Below are 10,492 nucleotides of genomic sequence, written 5' to 3'. Positions count from 1 at the left end.
GTCCAGAATCCAATCGAATGGCACAGAAATAATTCGGCAATGAATAACTCAATTCAGCGGTCGAAGCTCGGACCTGGGCCCCTTCATCTTGCAGATCAGCTGACCACGCGCCTTCTGCTCTGACTGTATACATGTTGAACGTATCTTCAAGAAAAAATATTGCCTTCTGTGTTAAGTGATGTGCCGAAAATGCTACAATTTCTCCCAGTGATTTCAACGTCAGTTATTCCTGGCCTCAGGAATTCTCACACTCCTACATTAGGACGAAATCCCCAAGTTTTGGGGGCTTCTTTAAATCACTATCCAAATGATAGATATTAGACATACAATTTCGCTTCTTGATCTCTGCTCGAATACGTCTTCATTTTCTGGCACTCTGAAGGGTTCCTCCTGCAGGTCTGGGAGGGGAACAACAAACGCCTTGCATACCGTTTCATGAGATCTAATATTTTTCGCATTCTCCAAATTGACACTACAAATTATAGTATTAAATTTCATCGTGGTAGTGAGATCAGCTATGTTGTTTCTCTGTAAACTATTGAGCAAAATGTGAGCTATTGTTTCATTGTTAAGTTTCCTGCGTGTTATCAACCAGATAACAGGCCTGCCAACGCTAACATACACTAGTACAGGCGTCGAAAAATTCTTCCCTTGTAAAGGAAACATTAGGCTTCATTTTTTTTTCGAATTGCGATTCTGTATTTCGCAAATTACTTCAGTTCTACAACCAACTTTCATTTCTCCCTCTCCTTTGTCACAGTGTTCTGGTACTTCCATTCATGTACATTAAAATCTGTCTGTCTTCTTTCAAGATAGTTGCCTCTTTGTTTTTAATACGGATGTTCTTATTACCACAGCTTTCATTGCTTTTGGTACAGAAAGATTCCGTTTTCTCATTTCGTTATGAGAACTTGTAAACCTGATTCTTTGCACTGTCGCCATCTTGTTGTTAGTTTTATAGCACAGATGAAGTAGAGGGAACAACCATTGTAGAGATCATATGAAACTGTCACGGAGATGCACGACAGTCGCCATCGGAACAGGATATCCCCGAAAAGCCAATTATTTGGGTCTCTATAATTAATTAATTCGCTTAGTGGGAGTGGAGTCCAACTGGATCCACTCGGCTCGGAGTCCACTGATTGGCCTATTGTAGCCTGCCCCGGGTTATTAAGATGATGGAGAATTTGGTGGAATGAAAATTGGCAAGGGAAACCGAAGTATTTGGAGAAAACCCGCCCCAGCACCATGTTGTCCACCATAAATCCCACTTGACCAGACCCGGGATCGAACCCGGGCCACCGCGGTGGGAAAGCCAGCGACTAACCTCTTGAGGTATGGCGCGGCCAGGGCTACTATAAGCAACGCAGTTGCAGCCTCTATGCGTTGCACCTGTGTCTTTAGCCTTCATTGTCATTATCTAGAACCAGAATTCTTCCAGTCTTGTTTTCAGCAACAACTGTTAGTTGATCCTCACCAAACCGCAAGGTGTCACGTCCCGGAAATTGCTATAGTGACGGCCGTGAGAACCTCAAATTTCACATTATCCGATTCTTCTGAAATGTATTTCATTTGGTCCTTGAAACATTAGCCACATTTGTTTAAGTAGATGCCAAAGGATTCTGACGATGGTGTATAACACACAGAGTTACTGGGTTTTCGACCTTTTCCATCGTCCGGCATTCTAGAAAATAGAAAAGACGATTTTTCGGAGACTGGATCTGTTTCCGCTTTCAGGTGAAGGAGGAAGACACCTAATCAGTTGGGCCCCTTAGAAAGCGCTAATCTCAATCACTGATTTCCGTTGTCCGGTAGTGTAGGAAATAGAAAACAAGACGTTTCGGAAATTTGATCTGTTTCCGTCCTCAGGTGACGTGGGGAGACACCTACTGAGTTGGGTCTCTCAGAAAGAGCTAATCTCAAGTACTGATATTCAACATATATCTTGTCTGCACTTGAAACGTAATGTTGTAATTGCAAAGCGAGCTATAAATTGCAGACCATCATAAACGAAGCCGCAGCCCATTCGTTCAGTAACAGTGTCCTAACGTAACTACCTCCGCGGAGGAACGTCCTTCCTGCGAAACCGAGAGTTGCTCAGCCACTCAAGGAGTTCCTTGCATTTTATCCAATCCGCAGATTCAGTATTGGGTTTACATGAGCCTGTTCCTGTGTTGAGGCAGATGAAACCATCCCATATCTCCCAATACTTTTCCTCTAAGATCTAGTTTAATGTCTGAAGAATGCCGTCTTCTGGGATGTGGCGCCTTGTAGATCTTGTATCAACGGACGTTTCGGAGGAACGTATTGCCGTCTGTAGCCACCTCCTCAAGCTGGTTCCTCACTTGCTCTACTCTGAAGTTGTGGGCGATACGTTCCTCCGAAACGTCGGTTTACACACGACAAGGCGGCATTCTTCATAGTCATAGCTGTGAAAATCTCAGATCTTACATAGTTTAATATTTGTTTTCATCTACGACGAAGTCTTTCTAGTGATATCTTTCCTTCAGGGTTTCCTGCAAAAATCCTCTATGCACTACTTTTCGCCCCATTCGTGCTACATGCACTACAATATCACCACCCTTTATTCTATGAATCTAATTATACTTGACAGATAGTTAAATTATGAAACTGCTCAATATGTAATTTTCTCCAGTCCCTATTATTTCTTCCCTCTTCGGTCCAGATACATTGCTCAGCACCCTGTCCTCAAACATGCTCAGTCTATGTTCTTTCTTTAGCAACAGAGACCATATGCACACCATAAGAAAGCTGAAGGCACAAACATAGACTTTATATTTTAATCTTTACGTTTTTAGAGAGACGACAAGACAAAAGGTTCTGTACCGAATGATAGCAAGGTTTACAGAAATTTAATTTGATCCCATAATGATAAAGTGCTAAAGAATATACTTGAATCTAAGAGGGGTAAACTTGCAAGGGAACAAGTAATTTGCACAACCGGGACATTCGTAGCATATAGTACTCGTATTGTTCCAGTGATTTTAAATCAACCGTGGTAAAATGACTAGATGACGTAAGAGGCATTTTGTAGGCCACAAATTGGTGGGAGACACTTTCGGAGACAAGGTACGAGAGTCTTGTTATTATTATTATTATTATTATTATTATTAGTAGTAGTAGTAGTAGTAGTATGGCTCTACTTTCAGTTTCTCAATCCTATACACAGTCGGTAGGACTCCTTGGACTGGGGATCAGCCCATCGCAAGGCCTTTACCTACACACAGAACAACAGAAACACAGAATAAACGCACACAGACATCGGTGCCTTGAACGGGATTCGAACCTACAATTCTAGCGTTCAATCGAGCGAAGACAGTTCATGCCTTAGACCACGTGGCCACTGTGCTCGGCAAGGTAGCAGATAGAACTATCAAATTTAATATATCATGGGGACACACAATTAAAAGATATTACTGACTCTAAACATCGTCTGAGTTGCATAAAATCAGTAGGTCCTGTGGAACAGACATACGTGTTGAATTATTTTGGAATTCCTGTCTCAATAAATTAAATCGAAAACATTTCTATTAATTAATTAGTGACTCTTATTATGACCATGTTTGTTTTTTTTTCAGAATTATGAAGTTCATTACTGGAGGGACATAAGGTGAATTCACTTTCTTATTAATCAAAATAATTTCCATTTAAGGGGTTTGAGGCTTCTACGGCGATGAATGTTACCATTGTGATATTCCAATTTTACACCTATAGTCTGGTACGTGGGTACTAACGTTTCGGAGGAATATATTGCCTCCATTGTCAGGGCATCTACCTACCATTCTACATTGCTTCATCAGACGGATGATCGCAATAATAAAATTAATATTAGTGTGTCCTATCGGAAATGTATTGAGCTATGAGGAATAAACATTATGCCATGGGCTTGTGTAAACGATGCTGAGGTAAAACAACACTCGTTCTAGACTTCTTCATTGGGAGGTGAAACTTCTTAGCTCCTCGCTTCTACCGGTTTATTTCAAGTACAATTCAGACAGGTTATCTGGGTATCAGGACAGTTCTCGATATCAGGGCTATAAGAACGTTCCAGTGATATTGCCGGGAATCGAATCCAGGTCGACCAGTCTCTAGAAAATATATTTATTGACGTACAACGCTTCCCATATGCAAGATTTTATTTAAAAAGAAATTTCATGCTTTTTCAACTGATTACTAACCTGTGGACCCGAAATTTGCTGTGCCTGATATATGGATAAGTAGGCAAGTAATTTCATTTATGATTCATGATTTTGAATCCAGAGCGTAAGCATTGGGAGGCACGCGGTATCATAGTTGCTTGAGGTATTGTGTTACAAGCAGGAAGATCGTGGGTTCGATTCCCGACGAGATCGTCGGATTTTTCAATTGAACTAATAATTCCAGTCGCACTGTTGCCCTGGGGTCGACTCAGCATCTAACAGAAATGATTATCAGGAATCTTCAGGGGGTTAAAGGATGGCCAGCGCGAATAGCTGACAACCTCACCGTCATCTGTTGGCCGATTGTGTAGAAAATGTGGAAACCTCGACGCCTAACAACCTTAAGGGGGCCTTCAAGGTCTGTTACAGGGATAGCTTTACCTTTTTCTTGAGTAAGCATAGCATAGAGGTCACTGGGTATGAGGCTAATTTAGCAAGGAAGAAAATTCCCAGGTAGGAAATGAATCCAAAATGCTGTAACAGTTTATTGAAAACATATTTTTGGCATAATAATATTAATTTATATAAAACGGAACAAGTAATTCTACAAAGTACATAACTTGGTGTGATTTACATTTTGTATGTGACAACTGATTCGAGATCAATGTAGGCAATACACTCTAAAAACTTACACACATATTTTGTATCTTGTCATCCCTTCCTCGTAGGGAAAGCTCTTTAGATCTTGTTCAATCATTCATCATGTTATAAAAAATACAGTCTCTTTAAGTTCCGTAGACCCATTGCACTTTTCATCGCCTCGTAACTGTAGATTTCATTGCACACTTATAGAGAGATAGAAGTCATAGAAATTTACGTAGTTTCAGTGCTATGGGAACACGAAAAGCTATGTACCAATTTCGTGTTTAATATTTCACAAAATAGCTGCAAATAAAGTAAAATTTCCACTGTGTTTCATTAAGCACCACGCCATGAAAACTTAAGGGGGATAAGAAAAAAATAGCTCCAAATGTTCTTACTTCGCCACTGGATGGACACGAGTGATCAGTTCATGCCCCGTACGCGTCAACTAGGAGATTTGGGCCTCAAAACCAGTTTGGACGCTGAGGCGAGGAGAGAAAATATTGCCCCTGCAAGGAATTGAACCCCAGTCACCCAACCCGTAGCCAGTCACTATACTGACTGAGATACCCCGGCTTAAAATACTCGTATATTATAGCTTTCCTAGTTGTTTGCTGGAAACAGGGGTGCGGTGATAGTTACACGAACTGAGAGCGTGTACATTTGGAATTTACTGTCCCCGTGTTGAAGAGTTTACTGATTATAAATAAAAAGTTACAAGTCCCAAAAAATAATGGCTATTTTATATATAAAACCATTACAATATCACTAGGCCTGCACGCAATGGTTCTGATGAATTGCTGCATTTTAGTCAGCTTTCAGCAAAGCAGGAGATTCGGTAAAATTAACTGCCGATAGTAACTGCTGTTTGAAGTATTTGCGAACTTTGTAACAAATGCTATTTTATTTTCGCCTGTTGTTCTAATATATTTAAAACCTGACTTCTTCTAAGAAAACTAGCAATTACCAGAAAACATTAGACTCTATATTGTGGAGTATTTGCTCAAAGCAAGAACTATGGAAGCAGAGAAGAGCCGTTATTAAGTAATGCCCGCACGCAACAACAGAAAAGGTGTCACGATACGTGACGCGTAGAGCCGTTGCTATGAAGCGACTGGGTAAGCAAGTAGCGGTGACGTCACGCAACAATAGAAGAGGTATTGCAAGCTGTGTTCTGTGTGGGTCCGCTCCTAGGCTATATGACTCAACTGACAGAGTTCAGTACAGCGAGTGATTGCAGTGCAGTTGAGCCGTTCTGTGAAGGAGTTGAGAGTCAAGAGTTCAGATGTGGAGTGTTAACCAGCGGGTAAGGGAAGCTGAAGATTCGTTACCAGGAAACATCTAGTGAAAACATTGCAGAAGAATAGTCATTGCCGAGGTCTGTTGACAAGAAAAGACTAATAACAGTAGACTGAGAAGACTTAGTGTGGAAATCAGCAATAGTGTTATAGCTATTTGTACGGTAGTTACGATCTATATGTGGTCAATGCATCTATTCACCAAACTAAACTCCCCCTATAGTCAGTAATACAAGTGACAATGTACGTGTATTTAAAATCGTAAAATTTACGTAATTACATTATTCCCAGGGAATCACTAAGCTGTGAGGCAATGTATTGAAATGTCACATATCCGTCTTATTTAACTGGAACCCCATGGATACGTTAATTTCTGTAGGTAGGTAAATTACAATTATTGAATAAGAAGACCTTACTGTTCACTCCCAAAAACTATTGCCGAACCTCATGCTTTCCCTCAAGCACATGAATCAAAACCACTGAGAAACTAATTGTCAATCATTTATACAAACAATCTGGCTTATATATTTATGCATATTAGATTCAAACAAAACTTGCGGCAATAGATTCTCACCAGTGATAATTATTATTGTTACAATATATTCCAATTCTATGAGTTCATAAACCATAGCACCATATTTAAAGAAAATATTAAAGTAAAGACAAAACACTGAAATCTTCAGAATAGAACCTCAGGAAAGGCAAAGTTTCTGCTCATGACCATTGTACACCATCCAGAACCTTAATGAGTTTGCTGACAATGAGTTACAGTACATTAGCTCACTTCACATCACAAATAAGCATTGTCTTCTGAAACCTCCCTGTCAGAGAAGGCCATAAACAACAGAGAAAGCTCCATTTGCATAGTACATAAGCGCCGTTTCTATTTAGTGATCATACCTCATCTAATTTCTACATAAGCTCTTCTGAAATATGTGCTGCTCGAAGCTTTCTTAGAAAGAGTGGGCCATGTTGAAATAATAATAATAACAATAAGAATCAGAAACCCGGCCACATTGAAGCCACATTTCTTTGGGGGACTGACAATATTGTTGGCGTTTCCACCCTTTTAATAGTAAGTGATATAGATTTCATACCTTCACTAATACTACAGAGATTGTCCTGAGCGAGAGAGGCTACTTGTAGTCTGCTTCAGCGTAAAATTCAACTCATAACCATAGAACAAAGCCTTTCACATTCATTTAGACACAGAACCTAAATTTCAGTGGATCTGGGTTCTATGAAGTGGTTCTCATTGCGGTAGGAGTGTGTGTTATATAAGCAAATGTTTTAGTGTGTGCCGTACTTGTTCTGGAGACTGGACCGTGTAGGTAACAGGAAGATTATAAGAGAATTGCAGTTTGACTAGGATGGAGGCGATATGTTCCCCCGAATTTCGACTGACTACATAGCATTACGTCCCAGAAGATAATACTCTTCACTTTGATTAGTAGTTTCGACCTCCTGGCCTTGGATCACATTCAAAGGTCCATGCTTGCGATAAAAGGAAAATGGCGAAGTACTGACGGAATCTATAGTGGTCTTCCAAATATTCAGAATATAATCACAACAGTAATTACAGATGTAGTGCAGTTGTCGAGTGTTTTGTGTCTTAGTTTCTCGGAGTCAATGTTCGTGTTGCAATAAAAAGCAGAAAGAACCTCCAAATTTGGCAAGATTTTTATTTTTTTAAGGTGTTATTTTGGTTACTGCTTTGACTTTCATGTCTAATTCCAAGGCCAGATTCTTTATCATGCACATTACTAGTAGCTGGTGAATAATTCTGGTTTAAACAACTCAGCTTATTTATACAAGATAATAGTAATACATTTCACATAACACAACTAGTGTTGTACACACAGTTTTTCAACAATGCATGCACTTCACGTTGAAACATATCATTGGCAACGTGCTTTAACATCATATAAGGCAATGTTCAGGCCTCATATGTATATGTGTTCTTGTTTGCAAAAGTGTAACACAGAAGAGCAGTGTCTTCTGGGATGTGGCACTCTACTATCTGGTAGCGATTTTACAAAACTTTGTTCGAAATGTCAGTACTAATTCTATAGAAGGTTACTCAACAATACATTCCACAAGATTTACCTTTTCATGGTCTCTGCTGTGAAAACCTCAAATACCACAGTAATATAGACTTTAAAATTAAAAGGATTGAACAATTCAAGATCACATATAAAGAGTAAAGGGTCAAATTCTAAAACTTTGTAAACCTGTGTACATAATGATTTGTATATAAAATGACAAATATTTCTTTTAAGATGTATATATCTGTTCTAAGTCTAGACCGCATCAGATCATTTTTATGAATAATTCATTTTATCTGTAGTCTTATTGAATGCTGACACGTAAAGCGTCAGTTGAACAGTACAGCAAGATGTCAAGATAGTATAAAAAGGTATTGGCTCTAATGTTATTTTCTCTGCAATTTTATGTAACAAATGTTACGTATGAAATTTTATTACATTTTAGGTTTTGACCTTTTACCCTACTTATGAGAGTTTGTATTAATTAAGTCTTTCACTGTTAGATTCGACCGAGGTGTCGGAGTTCGAGTTCCGATAGGGTCAAGAATTTTCTCTTCTCTACGTCGTCCAGACCGGCTCTGGGTCCTTACCGAGGGTAAAGCGGCAGGTGCGTCAAGCTGACCACTCACCTCCAACTACTGCGGAGATCCAAAAATGTGGACCTATATATCCAATCTCCATAGGCCTTTATGGCGTAGTGGTTGACTAATTAATTAAGCACAGAGAAAACTTTAAATTTTACTGTTAGATATAGTGGTAGCGATTTTCACATGCTGTATTGGACCTGAAGATGAACTTATTTTGGGTTGAAACATGTTTCCAATAATATTCTTTTTAACACATGTTGCATATAAATTTGAATAAACTTAGCAGGTATACAATGATGGTTTTCTTATGCGGGGAAGCTTGACCCATCAACACACAGTGGCAGTGCGCGAATGTTTCAGACAAAGCTCTGCGATCTGTGAGCAAGCAAGAAACTGAGTATGTTAACATTCCTCGTAATGTCTTGGAATGTCGTGCACATCCTTTCCCACCAAGTCTATACAATATCGTTTCTGTTTTAATTGCACCTGAGTTCACAAACTGCTAGAGTATGCATGAAGGAAATGGCTAAAAGTGCCCTTGATATACACGTGACCGGGATAGGCAGACAGTGTGTTATCTGATCACTATTTATGTGAGGAAATGTTAACAGTTTCTGCAAGTATTAGAGTTGATACGTAGCTCGGTACCTTGAGCTGCTAAGAATGATTAAGAGATCCGTTGGTATGGGATTTTTTTTCTCTTTGCTTAGATCAGATTCATTCTTAGCAAACAACAGACATTGATACGACCACAAAATCTCAGGAGAGGCCATGAAACGGAATCTCTTAGTTGCTCCTAGTCTATCAGAAAGCATCACCGAACATGGTATTTGCCATCGTCTAAAAGTTTCATTACAGTGTATTCCAAAAACCGGAAAATTGAATATGCATGAAGCATTAGAATTGAATTGATATTTTTACAGTATAATTAGCAGGTGTACCAATTGCAGTATCAGTTTTGTATAAACTACGCATAACTACGTAACAGTGTGGTTGGTAAGAAAATGGATAAATATTTAAGGCCATAAGTGCAAGCAGTTGAAATTTTCAGATTTATACGAGTAGTCCCCTCAGTGCCAGATATAACGACTGGATATATGCAAAAACTGCCACAGAATTTTTTTTATTTTAAAGCGTGCAGACATTTGACCTTCATTTATTTATATTCCCCGCCGCCCCTGGTGCAGCCTTTTTGCTTCTGTCAACAAAATATATTTGCGTGTAGCTAACCAAAACATCGGACATGGTAGGTATAATCGGTGTAGTGCTTTATGCACTTAATTTTTTCTGTTATCACTACTGGGGTGAATCCCGGAAAAGCTTCCAGAAAACTACATCACGACTTATTATGCTACTTCTAGTAACACAACAGGTTAACTTCTTAGGCCCCCGTCAGATCGTCAAACGAGAAACAATGGTTCTTACAGGAACAATGAATGCCCCAGTAGAAATGAAATGAATATATTTCCGCCAAAATAATATGTAGTAGATGTGAAATTTAATCCAAGGCCACTGAAGATGCTTTTGTAAATAAATTGTTTTACATAGGAGTTTTATTAGCAATTAACTCAGAGAATGGCAGAGATTGTTGTTTTAAATTATTTACTCACCGTTAATTCTTATATTACGTTATTATGTTGCCCCAATCATCTGCCCCTGTTAGTTAAATTGTGTTTATGTAACTATTTCAGACACATGTCCAATTTATACATCTCACTACACTTCTGTGTGCATCAAAGTAACTGAACCGAGGATGTTGT

Source organism: Cryptotermes secundus, unplaced genomic scaffold, assembly GCF_002891405.2.
Source record: "Cryptotermes secundus unplaced genomic scaffold, Csec_1.0 scaffold18, whole genome shotgun sequence".
In the NCBI taxonomy this organism is placed as follows: domain Eukaryota; kingdom Metazoa; phylum Arthropoda; class Insecta; order Blattodea; family Kalotermitidae; genus Cryptotermes; species Cryptotermes secundus.
Note: the sequence above shows the minus strand (reverse complement) of the source record.